Source organism: Mauremys reevesii, linkage group 6 (genome assembly GCF_016161935.1).
Source record: "Mauremys reevesii isolate NIE-2019 linkage group 6, ASM1616193v1, whole genome shotgun sequence".
Taxonomy (NCBI): Eukaryota; Metazoa; Chordata; order Testudines; family Geoemydidae; genus Mauremys; species Mauremys reevesii.
Window position 1 is genome coordinate 110,609,859 of NC_052628.1, and position 18,313 is coordinate 110,628,171.

Sequence of the window (18,313 nt, forward strand, 5' to 3'; positions counted from 1 at the left end):
ATACAGGTGCTCAGCACACTATTAAAACCTAAAACAAACCACGGAAGTTCAAAATGTTTTCTACAATTACGGTTGGCCGCTGTGCTGAAAGACTGAAAAAGAAGGCCTGATGCTTCAGTTTTTCCAATGACACTCAGGAGAACTCTCAAGAAGACTGCGATCCCTAATAAGTATGTTGAAATTCTAGCACAAGAAAGATTTTGATCAGAACATAGCATGCATTTTGCACAATACCAGAATCTAGCCCATTGTATGTGTTTTGTGTTTCATTTAAGTAAGACTTCGCAGTTCTTTATTTCCCCATCACTTCTTTTCCTAGGAAAAACAGTGGGGTTCTTCGGGTAGGGAAAAATCACAGCTATTTTCACTCAAGGTCATACAACATCTCAATAACAGAGAACAAAAGGTCTTTTGCCCTGACTCCCATCCCCACTTTCCCTCCACTAGAGTACAGCTACCCAAATCCCATCACACCTGCTGCACCATCTGTAGTCCAAACATCGATAGTGCATAGTGTTAGATTGTTCCAATGTCTTTTTAAATGTTTCCCTTAAATAAAATTTCTACCTAGTTTTAGACTTGTGCTAAACACTACTGCTGTGATTTTAACATGCCCAAGGTGGCCTCAGTGTGTTACTTTAGTTCTGAGAGAATCACATTGGCTTCCTATTCAACATTGAATTGATTTTAAAATTGCTGTATGATGACTTACAGTATAAAGCACTGCACAATTTGGAACCTCTGTATTTATCTGGGCTATTATCTCTCTAAGAGTCTAGCTGTTGTTTGAGACCATCTGAAGTTGGCTATTTCAAAACAGTGCGCATACTTTTAGCAGTTATACATGCCAATTTGGAACTCATTCCCAGCTGGGGTCTAGAACGCAGAGTCAGACTCATTCAAACCTAAACTTTCATCTTTTTACTCAGGCATGTTCACTGAATGAACACTTCTTACCCTTCATATTTTGTGTAGTTAATGTAAACACACCCCAAAATGCTTTTGCATTAAAAGAGTTACATAAGATTTTATTTGTACTGTATTCTAAATCTGTTGCTGATGCTAAATAGTTGAGATTACCTGCTAATACATACCACGGTTTGGATTATTAATAATGAAAGGGTGTCAAATAGTCCATCTACTAAATTATTCTTGAGTCAGACTTGCAAGGTTACCCATTTATACTGAAGTGCCTTATAAAACAGATTTACAAATCAGCTGCCTATAAATACATTTCATTTTTTAAGTCAAGCAGCAGTGACAAAGTACTAACATAGAGTATACTGGAACCACTGTGCCAGAGATGCTACTTCAGGTCAGTCAGGATGATCAGGATCTGCCCATTCTGGAATGAAAATTAAACCCACAAATGTTTATGATTAACCCCTTCGGTTTAGCTAGCCTCGCCCTTAGGATCACCCCTGAAAGATGAAGGGTAAAAGCATAAAGTGCCTAAATTGACTTTCAGTGAAACTTTTGATCCTGTGTGCCAAGGGCTTGTCTACATGAACAGCTCATGGCAAGCTGAGGTGTAAATCTACTCCACACTAGCCTGCTGCCGTGCCCTAAAAGTTCCCTAGTTCACTCTGATCTACACATTAGGGAACTTTTAGTGCATGGAATCAGGGGCCATGTGAACACTTAGCACACAGCAGGCTAGTGCAGGGTAGATTAACTCCCCATTTTGCCACAAAGTATGGGCTAGTACACACTAGGGCTTACTTCAGTTAATTTAAGTCACTCGAGGGGTGGAAAAACCATGCCCCTGAGTGATGTAAGTTATACTAACGTAAGCGCTGGTGTGGACAGCACTATGTCAGTGGGAGAAGCTCTCCCGCTGACATAGCTACTGCTGCTCGGGGAGGTAGAGTAACTATGCCAACGGGAGAGCTCTCTCCCATCGGCATAGAGCATCTGTACTAGCAGCGCGGCTACATCGGTGCAGATGTGCCACTGTAGCTATTCTAGTGTAGACTAGCCCTAAGTGTTCAAAAGGCACTTTTGAAAATGAAACAACGTCACTTTTGGAAATTTTACCCATACACATGTATACCTCCTCCTTGGTAAATGAGGATTTGAACTGTCCACAAAATAAAAATACTATTGTCTAGCACATCTAAGGAAAAACAAGTTTCAAAAACTGAGTGTTGCTTCTGCACCAGAACACAGTCCTATTTCCACATTTCCTCCATTTGGGCTTCCAGAAGATGGCAGCACATAATGCATCGTTCATTCACATTACACAATTAATGCTATGTTTTAAGACTGATAACATTACTACCACATTCTATATGATCTGAACAAGAATACCCTTCATAATTTAGCTTTCTTTGTGGATATCATTAAACATTTTCAGCATTTTTCCAGAGAGAAATGTTTCTGAAGAATCCAAGGTCACTACAAACTGAAATGTTCAATTTGATATAAAGCTTCCATGTAACCAAATGATTTGACTTCCAACTTAAGTCTGTATTTTATAATCCAGTATTAAACATAACAAATGATCATGAAAATGATTCAGATCTGGGCTTACATACGATAGTTGTGTCCTATAAATAAAATACTAATATCCAACATCCTCTCTTCCCGCCTCACATCCTTGCCCTCCAAAACAATAAACTGCTATCAAAAGCAATGGAAATACAGTGAGCCAAAGAGTGATTTATAAGGGGCCTAGTTTTATCTGCTTTCCTCATATGCAGTGAACAGCAATTGTTTAAAAATGCCCTGTTATACTATCTACTGGAGATATGAAGTTAAAAATAACATGCCAAATATAAGAAAGACTGTTAGAAGTTAAACATGGTGCAAAGATAAAAAGCAGATTTTCTAAGTTGTCTTTGAGGTGGACAACAGCTACATCGGTACAGGATAATATTTGGATAATATTTGTGGCTTTGCCACAAGCCCTGTATGTGGGTAATGCAACCTTGTTCCACTCCAGGAGCAGATCAGGAAGCAGACTATGAATTAGTGGTTGGCAGCATTGACAAGAAACATGTCAGCAGCTCCCTGGGGAGCCCAGGGTCTGCAGTTCTGGGACAGCCCTGCCATACAAATTGCTCCAGGGCTTCCAAACTTTCAGGGCAGCTGGTGTCCCAGGCTCCAGGATTTGGGCAACCCAGGGAGCCAGCTGGGACAGGAGTCCGGCTGGGTGGCAAGCAGTCTGGAAGCCCTGAGAGCACCAGCTTGAACTGGGGGTCTCAGGACTTCCAGGCTCTCTGCTGGGCTGGAAGTCCAGGGTGAGCTGGGAACCAGGGTTCACAAGGATTTCAGGCTCCAACCTCTGTGTCAGGGTGCCTGGAAACCAAGAGTCCTGGCTTGAGCTGGGGTTTTCATTGAACCCAAAGTGTTTTTGTGCAACATTTCAGGTTCCATGAATTGGATTTTTTTTTTCAACAAAACTATTTCATCTGAAAATGTCCAACTAGTCGTAATGGCTGCCCTGGCAATGCCCTTCCCTGGTGCACTTCCCTGTACTAATTTTGGAGATAGCAGAGAGTAGGCCTGGTGGTTATCCTGTACCCTGCCAATCCTGTGATGTCTTCTAGGGTCTATGTGGAAGCCCAGTGGATTCAGGGAAACTAAGCCCAAGAATGTTAAAATGCAGTTCTACTCTGAAAAGTTTTGGGAAAATGTCATTGAGGGGTTCTGAGTTTACTGTGCCTCTGTCTGGGACTGGAATGTGGGTGATCATGCCTAGAGGTCAGAGCAAGAGTCAAGCAGCCAGGAAACAGAACAGAGGGTCAGAGCCAGGTTAACTAGAGGGAGGTAAGGCAGGGGAAAGGCTAGGGGGTAAGGCAGGAGCAGGACTAGGTCTGGGATATGAACAAGGCTAGAGCAGAACTGGGAACAAGACAGGAGCAGAAGCTAAAACATCCACAGGTTAATGCTTTGAGTAGCTATTGAACTGGTGCTGCTGCTGGGCTTAAGACCAGGCCTGCCAGCTTCTTAGCCGATGAGGAATGCATTCCATCAAGTAGTGCCACACAGCTGGGCTTGTTAGACTGCAAGTAGGCTCATCTGCAGGACCTTATTCCTGACGTTCTCGCATATTCCCATATTAAACATACTCAGCTTATTACTAATGAAGATGTGCGTGTTTGGTACTTATCTAACTGCCAGCCCTTCAGGCTTAGCCTGGACTCGTCTCTTCACAAGCATCACTACCTGTAATAGTTCTGCAGGCCAAATTCTGCCTTCAGTTACACCTGTGCAATCCACTGTCTTCAAAATAAGTTCTCATTGGCACCTGTGCCACGTCATTATTAGTGAGGCTGCACAGGTGAAGTCAATTATCCATCTAATTGTACTTTATAATAATGAGCAATTCTGCCGATGATGCACAAGGAGGAATAGAATCCAGCCCAGTCTCTCTTAGCTGTCTTGGTTCTGCAGTGCTAGTTGAAATAAAAAGTAGTAAACAGTTATTTGAGCCACCAAAGCAATGGGATATGACCCCAAATACATACATGGAGCAAAGATATAAAGCAAGTAGGTGCAGTTTTACATAGGTATTTTGCAAAGTAGAGCAAACTCATTAGAACAAAGAGACAGAATTAATGGAAGGAAAATGGCTATTGAGATTGGACCCCGCAGGCCATCCTTCAGCCTGGAGCAAACTTTTACAGCGCCGTAATGAACCTTTGAAAATTAATTTATAATGTAAGTGCTAGCACAGCTTTCACCACAGTATAGCTTCGTAAAGGGCAAAGTCAGAAGATTAGAATGAAGAGGCAGAATCTGATCAAAAATAGATGCAGAAGCAGAATCTATTTATGAATCTGTTCGTAAATGAAGGATGAGGGCAATGTGATTTGACAGGACTGTTGGAAATGCTTCTTTATTTCCATCCTTTCAACATTTTTAATTTCCTAAACAAAACACATCACTATCTAACTATGTTCTGCCTAAGGGGACAGCTTAGTCTCAGAGATTCTCAGAGTGCTCTGGGGATAACTAGGGGCCTGCAGAGCCTTACATGACACTCCACAGAATAATGTGAAAACTAAGACAGGTAAGGTACTGGGGTGTTCTCCCTCATGAAGTACACCACAGAATGGAAATCATGGAGAATGTTGTGTGTATGCCAGGATCAGAGTGAAGTTAGATAAAATCATAAAATACACTTGCTGGAAGACTGCAAGGTAACACTACTTCCTTTCTTAGAAATTAGAACCCAAAACACACAAGAACCCCCAAACCGACAATAAAAGCAGGCTGTTTCCTAAAATGGAGGATCACAACTCACCCCACCTTACTCTAGGCAGGTCATCTGCACAACTGATTCTTATTGCATGCTTCCCTAGATAGCCCCCTCGCCTGGAAGCAGGAGCAGGAAACCCCTTACAAATTAAAGTTATAGTTTGTAATTTTAACACTGTTTTCTATACACCACAAAGTCTGCATGAGGTAGTGGTGTAAAGCTTACCTCTGGAACATCTAGCACTCCTTCAACTCCATTCTGAGGTTAACAAATGAAATAAAAAAGGTATACTATGCAATTTACTGCATAGAGATTTATTGGATAAGGCATCTTCTTCTCTTCTCCTCCCTCCCCCCCCCCTTTTTTTTTTTTAATAAAGGACACCATGCCTGCTCCAATGGACACTGTAATTCTCAAGACTCCTTTGGTAACAAAAAAGGTTTGCCTGTGTCGTCTTGGCTAGAATTTCACCTTCTTCTAAAGTTATACCGTATGCTATGGCCTGACTCTGGGTTTCCTTCCCTTCCCCCTTGCATCTTTAGTTAATTGCCTAAATAAGCAGCCTTATTTTCCAAAGTGCAGAGCACCCAGCAGTTCCCACTGAAGTAAGTGAGAGCTGCCAGATACTTGGCTCTTTTGAAAACCAAGTCACTTAGTTGCCTAAATATGGATTTAGGAGTCTGACATTAAGCTCCCATATTTGCAAATCTTTGTCTATAATCCAACGTCAAGGGGAAAATAATTCAATAAAACACAGTTAACTACAAGAAAGAATTGTACATTGAGTTATCACAAACCTGAAGAAACTTAAAAAAAAGACACCTCATTAGTGGTTAATTAAATGTATACTGTCATTTTAAATGTCACACTTTAGTTTGAGTTTTGTGTTTTAATCTATTACTGAAGTAATACCCACGATGACTGTAACTGAAAGATTAGGGATAGAAATATATTTTATCTATTTTCCTTCATTCCATTTACTATGTGCATTTCACAAAACATTGTGTAAAGCTACCCATGTTGGCCTGGAACCAACCAAGGTTTACTTGAAAGGTTTCTGAACTTTTCTTTATATAAAATCTCAGCAAAACCTCACATCTGATATTAGCATCTAGCCATTTATTTCTATAATAAGCTGAAAACAAAAATGCAGAATCTAAACTCTGCTGAACTTGGGGGTTCAAAATTTGGAACTAAATTTGAACTGCTCAGGAGTGCTGGATTTGGCCTACAATAGAGGTGTGAATTCAGATCTGAACCCACAGCTGGGAGGCTGGTTCACACCCCACTTTTAATCAGATTCAGCTTAGACTGAGGAGGATTCAAACACCCCTGCTAGTCTATATGCCATACAAGCACTTCTATCAGTCTGCTGCCATCTTGTCCCACCTCAGTCAGCTATTCCATGCAGATTCATAGAGGGTAAAGGCCAGAAGGGACCATTGTGATCATCTAGTCTGACCTTCTGTACAACACAGGCTACAGTACTAGGTGAATTAATTTTTGCTTTAAATCCAATTGCTGTAGGTGAATTAGAGCACATCTTTTAGAAAAAAAATCCAATATTGATTTAACAAAGCCCATTGATGGAGAATCTACCACAACCCTTGATAAGTTATTCCACTGGTTAATTACCATCACTGGTAAAAATCTGCACCTTTGTTCCAGATGATTTTCTCAAGCTTCAAATTCCAGCCATTGGATCCTGTTATATGTTGGTCTGCTTGAAGAGCCCTGTATTTCTGTTCCCTGTTATGTTCACAGCATATACACAGAGAAGTTAGATAAAAACAAAAACACTGTAGCTGGAAAGTTGCAACACGACTATTTCTTAGAGTCCAGAACAGTAACATATGAGAACCCTGAAAACAGAAACCCAAAGCAGGACCAAGAAACAACCCTTCCCCCAACTCCACTCTTAAAAGTGATATCGCTTGCAGTTCAAACACAGTCCTTAATACGTTACACCCATGTAAACACTTATAGACTATGATCAAGTCTTCTCTTAGCTGTCTCTAAATTAAGCTAAATATATTGAGCTCCTTGCGTCTATAACTATGTTTTCCAGTTCTTTAATCATTCTTATGGCTTTTCTCTGAATCCTCTCAATTTCTAAAAAAATCCATTTTGAATTCTGGACATGGTATTCCAGTAGTGATCGCAGAAAGATAACATAACCTCTCTACATTTATTTGATGTTTCCCTGTTTATACATCCAAGGATCACATTAGCTCTTTTGGCACCAGCATCACACTGAGAGCTCATGTTCAGCTGGTTATCCACCATAACCCCCAAGTTTTTTCTAGAGTCACTGCTTCCTAGAATAGAATTCCCCATCGTGTAAGTACAGCCTACAGTCTTTGTTCTTGAGCTGGTGCCTCAGAAAATGGAGCCGCTAGTGCTCCCTCACCCTCCCTCCTGAAAGTACAGCGCTAGAGCAGGTGAGTTTAGAACAATCTAGGGACCAGCGACTAGTACCCACTCGGCTCCCAGCACCAACCAGGAGGAACATTCTCTGATTTGTCTCCTGCCAGGCCTGGTGGGGAATGCAGGACTGTACCAAATTGGGCGGGGGGGGCGGGGGTTCCTGTGTGTGAGAGGTCTGCAATGTGCGTGGAGTCTATTAAAAAAGTGTGTAGTCTGCATTAGTTGGGTGTGGGTCTATGAGTGGGGTGATCTGCATTAGTGGTGTGTATGGGGTGTCTATCAATTGTGGGGAGGCAAAGCTAAATATTCTGGGTTGTGAGGAATGTTAGAATTAACTGTTTGTCACTTGTGTGACCTCCCCATGATTCTCACACACACACACTTTTGATATGATCCCCTGCTTCCTGGGCAGGAAGTGGAGTGGACAGCAGCTGCTGATCCCCCACCTATTCTAACCACTTAATTGTTGACCAATCCCTGATTGGGTCTGGATTTTCACAGATGGGAGGAGCTTCAACAGTGGGATGGGCTTCAGCAAACAGTAACTTCCCCTCCACCAGTTGGACCCCTGGTTTTGAGTCTAACAAAACGAGGAGCATTATGCATGGTTTCGGGGTTTATTAAAAAGACTTTTGTACAGCTCTAAAACGTCATAGGAACAGTGTGAAAAAAGTACAGATCTTCATTCATGAAACTAGGTTAGGGCATTCAGGAGTCAATTTCTCTCTGCTAATTTCTTTTTTAATGTATCAACCAAGACAAGAATTCAGCTATAATTAATATTTGGTTCATTCACAAAAATATATGCATTAGAATGTCCACATATAGGCATAGTGGACTGCAAGCGAATGTGCACTTCTAGTTCAATGTACTCATATATATTGGGATTGCATTTATTACTAGGAAATAATTACATTATAACTCAATGAAGAATATGCATGGTAGTGTAGAGAAATAAAAAGTCTTTGGTATTGAACATTAAGTTCAAATGCTACTAACAATAGAACATTTAAAATAACTATTGGCAAGGCATTTGCTTGTCAAGGAGACAAATATCCAATTTTGAAGGTACTCGGTCTCTTGCCTCATGAAAATATTTGCAAGGATGTCATTTTCAGTCTAGCAACTTAAACACAGTGATTCCCCCTCCACCCCCCGTACTTCTACAGATAAACAAAAAGTGTGATGTGCCACAGCTGACAAAGTACACACACAATCACCAAGCAATAATGCATATGAATAATTAAGTTAGCTGTTGCGATGATTGTACCAGAAATCTTACATGCTAAAGAACCAAACTAACGGCAGCAGTAAGATGGAAAGCAACCATATGAGTCATTGGAGTGCTTGTCTGAACTATATTGATCTACACTTAAAACAGGAAATGAGACTGAGAAAAAAGGAATGACAGGAAGAGAAGGAGCCCTTGTCCCTACCATTCCTGGAACTGAGTAGCAGGGACTGTTTACACAAAGCTGCAATACACAGTGTATTCCTGGTCCTGTTGCACCACCTCATTACACAGAGCTCAGCATGACCCACATTGTGGGGACCAGAATAGAGGTAGGCCAACCAGAGCACTGATATAATATTTTAGACACTGCAAATCCTGTGTCTTGGCAGGAGTTTAGACTAGATGACCCTTGCGGTCCCTTCTAACCCTATGGATGTATGACTCTCATAGGCAGGCTCTGCGGACAGATAGCTTATTTAACCTGGCTGCCTCACAGACAGATTCCCTTGGAGTGGGTTAGTAGCAATATTGCTGCTGCCCTCCCACAAGGTGAATCCCCTTTTGACAAATAGGGCACAGTTTACCCTCGGTCACAAGGAGGGACTGGGTTTAAGATTTCTTCTCACACATTGTTTTGCTCGCAGATACTCACATCTCTAAAGCGACAAAAATCACGAGTCATGTTCCAAAAATTCATGACATTGGCTTAAAAATAATGAGAGTTTAAGGATAAACTTTGAGGATTCCTTAACTATTTGCCTTCTGGCTTTTGAATCATTGGGGTTCACATTTTCAAGCTTCGTTCCTCAGTGATGAGAGCTATAATCTTTTTTTTTCTTTCTTTTAATGAAAGCTAAGTTTCTGGAGTAATCATGGCACAGCATTGTCTAGAGCTTTACGAAAACCATGGAAAACCACTGCACAGATGCTGTAAATGACATCTCCGCTTTGTTCCAGAAAGGCCTGAGTTTGATATAGATTGACCCCTTTCCGGGTTTTCCCAGGACCAGCCCTTTTTGAGGTAACTGTCCTAGGGAATCTTTCAGGGTGCTCAGTACACATTGCCAGTTGTCTAATTATTTGGGCTCAGGATCATCCCGGATGTCCCTTTTTTTGTACCTCAGAGATTACACCCTAGCCTGGGACTAAGTGAACAGTGGTTCACAGAAAGTGGCTGGAATCGGTCGCCCTCCCCACAAAGCCTGGAGAGATAAGAGCTGTAAGTGCTCCAATTTTTAGAGCCAGATGAGCACCTAACACTGAATGGGTTCTTCCCGGAAATGACACCCACATGCAGGAATCACAAAAACAAACAAGGAACTTTACTTGGTCTGGCTGGAATAATGTAAGTGATTTCAATAAAGCAACAATTAAAAGCATTACAGAACAGCCTGACAAACACAATTAAGAGAGCCAAATAATAGCTATTCATAGTGGATCCTTTGTGCTGCTCTTTGCATTCAAGTAAGACAACTTAGTTCTTTTATTTATTTAATTATTACACAACAACACACAACGGCGGCCAGAGCCTGGTGTAGGCTGCAACCCCGTAACTTCCTGTACACCAGAGTCTCACCTTTCCAAGACAGAGGATAATCTTTTACTTCTGGAGCCACATTGTTGTATCTTTATAGAATAGCCGCAGCTGCTCCCCACAAAGCTGGTTGTTCCAAGTAACCAGGAATCCCTGTGGGCCTCTGGGGCAAATGCATCCTGAGAGAAAGCTCTTCCAACCAGCGATTCTCAAGCCTATTAGGAGGCACCTTCCATCTTCAGAACCTTCCCTACTTGGGGCTCCCCCTCTCAGCTCAGAGGCACTTTACCCAGACCTTTCCTTGCTCCCCTCAGGGTCAGAGAGCTGCCACTTCCTTCTACTGCCTCCCAAGATAGCTCAGTCACTTGTTCTGCCTACGGTGACCAGACCGCAAGTGTGAAAAATTGAGATGGCGGTGGGGGGTAATAGGAGCCTATATAAGAAAAAGACCCAAAAATCGGGCCTGTCCCTATAAAATTGGGACTTCTGGTCACCCTAGTTCTGTCCCCAAAATGGATTACACTTGCTTGAGGGGAGAGACTCAGTTGTCTATCAAAGAGTCAGTCCCTTGCTGGAAAGCGTACTAGCCCTTTCAGGGTGTATTACAATATTTAACAAATGCACATTGACAGCAAAATATAACAATTATATTGAACCAGCAATCCATTTTGTACAAAGACATTTTTTTTCTCATGGGAGATTCTTACTTTCCTCTCAATCTGATTCATTAGTGTTCCACTGAAGTTTAAAGATATTAATAGGAAGTAATTAACAAGAATTCATCATTTCACATTGTACTGTGAATGAGATTGTGCAAACATGGGCAGTTAATCTTAACTTTATTGATATTCCATGTAGCACTGTACTGCAACACTGATTATCTTAAATTTAGTCAGAATATAATTTTAGTCTACAAATAAAAAATGAACAGGGTTGATTGTCCACCCTTTTGGCCCTCATGTAGTCATTTACACCTGTGCAAAGAGAGTGGAAAACATTATCAGATCAGAACAGTTCTGTTTTACCAGAGGGGCCAGGCAATGAAGAACTACAGTATAATAAAAACTATGGGCCAGATCCAAAGGCCAGATCTGCATTCTGGATTTCTGAAATCTGCCTTGATGGATTGGAAGTAGCATATAAAAAGTGTCTGAAGGGGCTGCAACATATGCTGTGAAGTGCTGGAGTATATGCTGGTTATGTTTTCCCATGCTGAGAAGGAGCATACTTATTGGATGTTGACAATATGTAAGGGATGCTGGACTGCTCTTGCAGTAGGAGAGAAACCATCTGTCCTGGCCTCTTACAGACATCGATACAAAACATCATACATTGCCTAAACTCACACTGCAACCTTCCTATTCAATTCTGCTGGTCTATATTTGTGAGGTGTGATATTTCTGGTATGTAAAATGTAAAATCTACCATAGATAAATCTCTGGAATTATTCATGTGTATCTTCATTTGGGCCTTTCAGACAATTCTTTTCCCATTCAGCAAGCAGATTAGTGTAATTTCACGTAAGGGAATGAGTAAGCCCCATCTGAAGATTTGAAATGATGCCCCTCATGTCTAAGACAGAAAGGTGGACAGGTCAGTAATGGACTCCCTCCCAAAATCTCTCAGGAAGAAAATGGACAGAAGACTTTGTATTTCTATCCAAGAACTGACATGAAGAGTAGCTGTGTGTAGCTCAAAAGCTTGACTTTTTTCACAAACAGAAGTGGGTCCAATAGAAGATCTTACCTCACCCACCTTGTCTCCCCAAGAACTGTTACTTTGGAAATCTCATGTGATCCTCACAGATTCATGACCATTCTTCTATTGGAACAAATGCTGTTTTTTTTAAAGTACTGTACTAAATCTAGCGCACCATTATTCACATTGATTGTGCATTTTTCTCTCCCTATTGCTGGCAAGACCCCATTTATGCTTTGAATCATTTTATTGCATATGATTCCCAATAAAAAGTCATATAAATTAGGGTAGATAGAACTAGTTAGTGATTAACCATGTTCACTTTTTTAGAAGTTTGGTTAAGCATTAGAAAAGCTAAATCTTCTTGTCTGGAAATCTGAAGGATAATTTCTGTACTTTCCAGTTTTGGCCAGGTCAGAAATGCTCCTATTATAAAACCAACCCATCTTACTACATTTCTGTTTCTCAGCTTTTGGTCCAGCAGCTAAAACTTGAGATGCAAAGTTGCAAAAATAAAACAAACAAACCAAAAACAAGATGAAATTTCTTTTTAAAACTTCATAAAATGTTCAGAATGGGATATGGTTTGAGTTTTGACAAAGATGTAGTTTAATTCTTAATTTATCTGAACTGTTTTTCCCCATTCTTTATTGTGATGTTCTTGCTTCCCATGAAACAAAAAGGTAACACACAAAATGAATTAGAGAATGACTCTTGGATGTCCTCTCCCCAGGGAAAATCAAAAGCTGATGTGGCAAATGTTTTAGGAATAGGAATGATCCAACACCAGTAGGAGATATCTTGCTACCAAATCACACACAAGGAAAAAGAGGGGTTAAATAACACAAAGAGATAGAGAGAGCAGATGTTGGAAGCAGTGCTCTGGGATGGATTCTCAGGTCAGGTTGAGCAGTGCTTTGGTGCAGAAACAGGCAAATGTGGCTTTATGTCACCTTTGCTGCTCACCAAGTCTGGGGCTGGCTGAGGGCCAGCATGATCTGCCTGAGGGTTTATGTTAGATCAGCCCCAGGAGTGAGTAGCATAGATTCTCTCGACACAGATCTGCCAGGTTTCTGTTCCATTTACACTGACAATCACAGTTCTATCGGTATAAACCAGCGTGGCACTGATCATGACACAGGGCTTTGAGAGTGGTGAGATCTGGATGAAAGTTTTCACATTTCAACAGAAATTGGCAACTTATTTTGTCCACAGCTCTGCTACAGAATGAATATTTGTCATGATATTTTTGACATTTTGCAATAGGAAAACAATAGCTGGCCTGGATAAAAAGTATTTTTTCTTGATAATTCTCCTACCCATTCACAGGGAAATTACATGAGGCCAACCCTCCAAGCAACCACTAAAAACATTCCCCAAAGGACCTTGCACCTTCTGCTCAATGAGCCCTAATTTTCCTGTCATCTAAGAGGTCAGTCATAGTTTGTTGATGTAGCATCCTGTGCACCACCTAGTTAGCAAGAGTTTTGTCTGAGCCCAAAGTTATGAAGTGCACAGTTTTTGGTAGTCATGAGCACTGCCTTTTTGTATCAGTCTCAATCAGTTTTAATGATAAAGTTATAAACTCTTCAGTAAGGGAGGAATCTTAATTCAATGCATCACTCACTGCCTGTAAATTTGTCTCTACGGGATTATTCAAATAACTTCTATGCACCTTAAATTCTGTAGAGTTGGTAACTGTCAGATTTTCTATTAAGGCACACAACATTATTTGTCTACTATCCAATACGAGAAAGGCTATTACCTCCTTCACATAACTGAAGTTTGTTTGCATATGTGCAGAATAGACTCACTGACTTGCAATAAGGCACACAATACTTTATGAGGAGGGAGTATGCATTCATCTTTCCCAGAACACTCACCTAAGGACCCAAGAAATGCCTGGAAACATGCTGAATAGTTTCTAAAATAACTGAGCCCTGCATTGTGAAATTTTCACCAGCATCTATCTGCCAGCTGGAGCCACCTGTTTGAATGAGACAATGTGTTTGCTAAATTATGTGTACTGTAGCTCATACCAATAACATTGTATACGATGCCTATACTCTCAACCTGGCTTATTTAATAAAGACATAGGGTGTGTGAATAAATCAGTCATCTTGTTTAGCTTAGTCTCTAACGTTAAAACAAGGTGATCTTCAAATTTTGTTTTCAGTATGATTACATTGCTGTCTCCTTCACATTCTTCAACAGCATCTGGCCAGCATTCACTGTGAATTGCTAATTCATCTCTGAGCCATAAAACAGTCCAGGTTCAGAGAGACTATGACAATAGCTGGTAAACAGTACTAGAGCTTACAAGCTTTGTCAGCTGTATGTACCTCAGTAATACCTGTGGCTCAAAGCATCTTGTGCAGTTGCCACTAATTTCATGCTGCCAAGGTCTGAGTTACCTAAATGAAGAAATAATGCCCATTTCCCCCAAAGTCTTCCTAACAAAGGATGCACAAACTGAATATAAGACTGAGCCCAAATCTCAGCTAAAACAATTGAAGTTAGCTTGAAAGTATTGGTTTGGCTTAGAACTACAAGCGGATTATTTACTTAACAGTTTTAGAGGCAATTTACATAAGTACTGGAATTCCTCTCCCTGAACTAAAGTCTGTTTTGCCCTTGAAAAGTCCCTCTGTCTTTGCAATATCTCCTTCAGTCCATGAAGGAATCTCAGCAGGTACAGCAGTCTTTGTCACAATCAAATCTCATGCATTTGCTTGAGGCCAGAATGCATAATGCACAGTTGCATTCTGGAGCACCTCTGAACCCAACCCCTGAATGCACAAGATCTGACGACATTAGATAGGACAGCAGAGGTCCCAGCTCTGAAGGTGGGTAAGAAGAACAGATATTGGATTGAGTTGATTATGGTGGGAGGCAGAGAGCAAGGGGAGGAAGGGGATCAGAAAGAGGAATGCAGGAACAGTGAATGGAAAATATGTGAACTAATGGTTTAAAAATATCAACAGTAAAATTTGCTTTCCCTTCTGCCTTTCCAATTTAAATCTGAGATTCTGGATATTTATTTTTCCATTAAAAAGGCCTGAAATACTCTACTGCATCCTTTTAAATAGCATTTTTCTTTTACCCTCCATTGTTTAAAACACCAAACTAGGTCACATTATTATTTATTATTTATACAATGCCAAAAGTCTTCTAGACACTTTCAACCTGTCAAAGTTTTTAACATAAACATCTTTGACAGACTCACCGTAACACTATTATTAAAATACCTTACACTTATAAAGCACCTTGCTAACTATGGACTCTCCAAGTGCTTTGCAGACATTTAATTAAGACTCAACATCCCTATGATGATTTAATTAATATTCAACATCCCTATGATGTAAGGGAGATGTATAGGGATTACTACAAACCACCACTGAAATATAGCCACTCCTGAGATGAAATGCAGCAGTTCTTTATCAGTGTTCAGCAACCCTACATAACATTTTAGAACCAAAAGTGCATAACTGCAGGAGGGAATTTAAGTGAGCAGAATTAAGTATGCTTCTTAGAATTTAGTCAGGTTAACCTTACTCTTGTAGAAAACACCACAGGATCTTTCAAGTCCAACGTAGTTACGAATCTCAGTTTAATATTTCATCCAAAGGATGATGCATCCTCACCAGTGCCCAATGCTACTGAAACACTGGTGTGGCACTGACAGAAGAAAAAATGCCAAATACTAAATCACCAGCACCATTTCCTTGAGTATCTGTGTGTTTCTGATTATGTCCCATCCAAGTTCTCCCCCCAAATTAGCCTGTTTTAGCTTGTGATACCCAACAGGATCACAGCACGAGATGGACAGAAAATCTTTTTTCCAATGAAGATCCACAGCAAAAGCATTACAATATTTTTTTTCCAAAATTGTGAGCTACACTACACCTCTTAACATGATTTTCCATTCACAGATGGCTTTGAATGAATATCTAGAGACAGAGTTCAGTAAAGACATGGAGACTGGGGAAAGAGTTCCAGTAGTTCTCATTTGAAAAAAGAAAAAGATTCTGCATGCAAATGTAAGCCACTGGTGAGTGTGTGTTACGCATCTCCATTTGTGCCTGATCCAGAGGATATGGGTCTGGTAAAAACAGACAGAGTTCTTTAGCTCCAGCAGTAGCCGCTCATGCTTTTAGCTGTGAGTGGTCCCTCGTTCAACTGCTGGTGTGTTGGCCAAGATGCTCCCCCCTCCCACCCCTGTCTTTCTATTTCTTTCCACAGGTCAAATGTTGATTAAACAGGAAGAGTATTCTGAACATTTGCAAAGAAAAAACATGCACTAAAGGTCACACAGTTATTGTCCACTAAAGGGAAAGGAGATTTGTGTGTGAATGGAGGGCCAGTCACAACTCCTAGGAATGGCATTTTGTTACAGAATGTGGATAATCATTACTTCTTGACTGAAACAGGATATACCCATGGTGAGTCTGCAAATGTGGCTGTGTACAGAGGAAGCAGGGAGCTGTAGTGGAGAAAATGACTGAAATTCAGGAAGTCTGGGATCTGTTCTAGGTTCTGGTCCAGATGCGTTATTTAAGTCACTTGTTACCTGATCCTTCCACACCGAAGTAAATGGTGAGACTTCCTGTAATAATAATCTGTCTCTCTTATATAGCATTTTCCCTCAGTAGATCTCAAAGTGAGATTTACAAAGGAGGTCACTATCATTATCTCCATTTTAAATATGGGAAAACTGAGAGACACAAATGTGAAATGACTTTTCCAAAGTCACTGAGTAGCAGAATTACGTCTCCCAAGTCCCAGTCCAGTGTTATATGCTTTAGACCACACTGCATTAACTTAAATAATGCAGGATCAGGCTTTTAATTTTTGGTGCCTCAGTTTCTCCATCTTTAAATGACATTTCATTAGTGTCTGTAAAGTGCTTTAAGATCCTTAGATGGAAGTTGCTATGATGAAAGTTTTCAGAAGAACTGAGCACTCACTTCAAAACCTAAATAAGCAGCCAGATCTCCAAAAGAACTTAGCACATTGAATTGTGAGCACTTTTGGACATCTCACCATAACTGTTTCAATGTACCAGGCATTGAGCCTTTTTGAAAATCTGGCCCTTAAATCAGATACCCAAATGGGTGTTGAGCTCTTTTAAAAATCTGGCTTTTAGTAAGTTGAACTATAATAGTGTATTTCTGATTACAGACTTAGGTAAAACCAATCTGTACCTGCAGAAAACTATTAGTAAAGAATGATAAATTATATACTACAGAATTGCCTATTGACAGATGTCACAAATGAAAGGTTATTAAAATAGTCATCAGTTTCTTCGGAGTAACACTGAGTATCATAATTCATACTCTCAGCAAAGACCTGAAACTTTTCTGCCAGTAACTTGACTCCTTTCCAGAACCTCGCTGAGATCATCCAATACTACCAGATGTCTGAAAGTGGTTTGATATTTTCAAACCTCGACTGGTGGCATTTGCAGGAGAGAGGTTTTTGGCTGTTGTAATGAATGGTGAATTAAACCTTCTCCATGCAAACTAAACCAAAACCATTAATATGGAAGATATTTACCACCCATCCCACATCTACCACGCTTTACAATAATCCTATCAAGGTTTTTACTGAAAAAGTACTTGCTACTCTCTGCAACAATTTCAATAACCAAAAGGTGTATTACAGCACAAAGATTTGTGCTTTCACATCTAGCCCTGCCAAAAGGGGTGTTGTGTTGCTCAGTCATCCCAGGAACAGCTCAGTTAAGACACAATTCATTCCCCCTTTTCCACTCACTCCAGGAGGGAAGAAATCTGCTAATGGTTCATACCAGTGGCAGATTACTCTCTTATTACCCTCTCCTCTGTGCCAACTCAGCACACTGAGGGGGGAAAGCCAAACCTCACCCTGCATGAGTGAGAGAAATAGCAGGTCTAGTGCCATAGTTCACCCTTCTATACCAGCAGCTGGGACACGAAGAGGACATATCCCCCTCCCCTCTTATGTCCTGAGCATAAGATAAATGTTGTTGATATTTTCAAGCTTCCGCAGGATTCATTTTATGAAGCTAAACCTCAGAAACATTTAAACATGAAGCACGTTTCAAGCAGTTTTCATTTTATAAAAACAATGTATTTATGAAGCCAGTATGTCTGAACCTTCTATTTAAATAAGCGTTAAAAAATTCCTTCTCAGCCAAAAAGCTATCTAGAGAAGGAATTTTTGCTATATGGCA

At 40.5% G+C, this 18,313-nt stretch overlaps 1 protein-coding gene across 19 annotated transcripts in view; it reads right to left on the reverse strand.

Moving 5' to 3' along the window:
- LINGO2 (leucine rich repeat and Ig domain containing 2) overlaps nucleotides 1–18,313 on the reverse strand; it is a 716,716-nt gene that overhangs the window by 339,069 nt on the left and 359,334 nt on the right. The gene's annotated exons all lie outside the window — the stretch shown is intronic.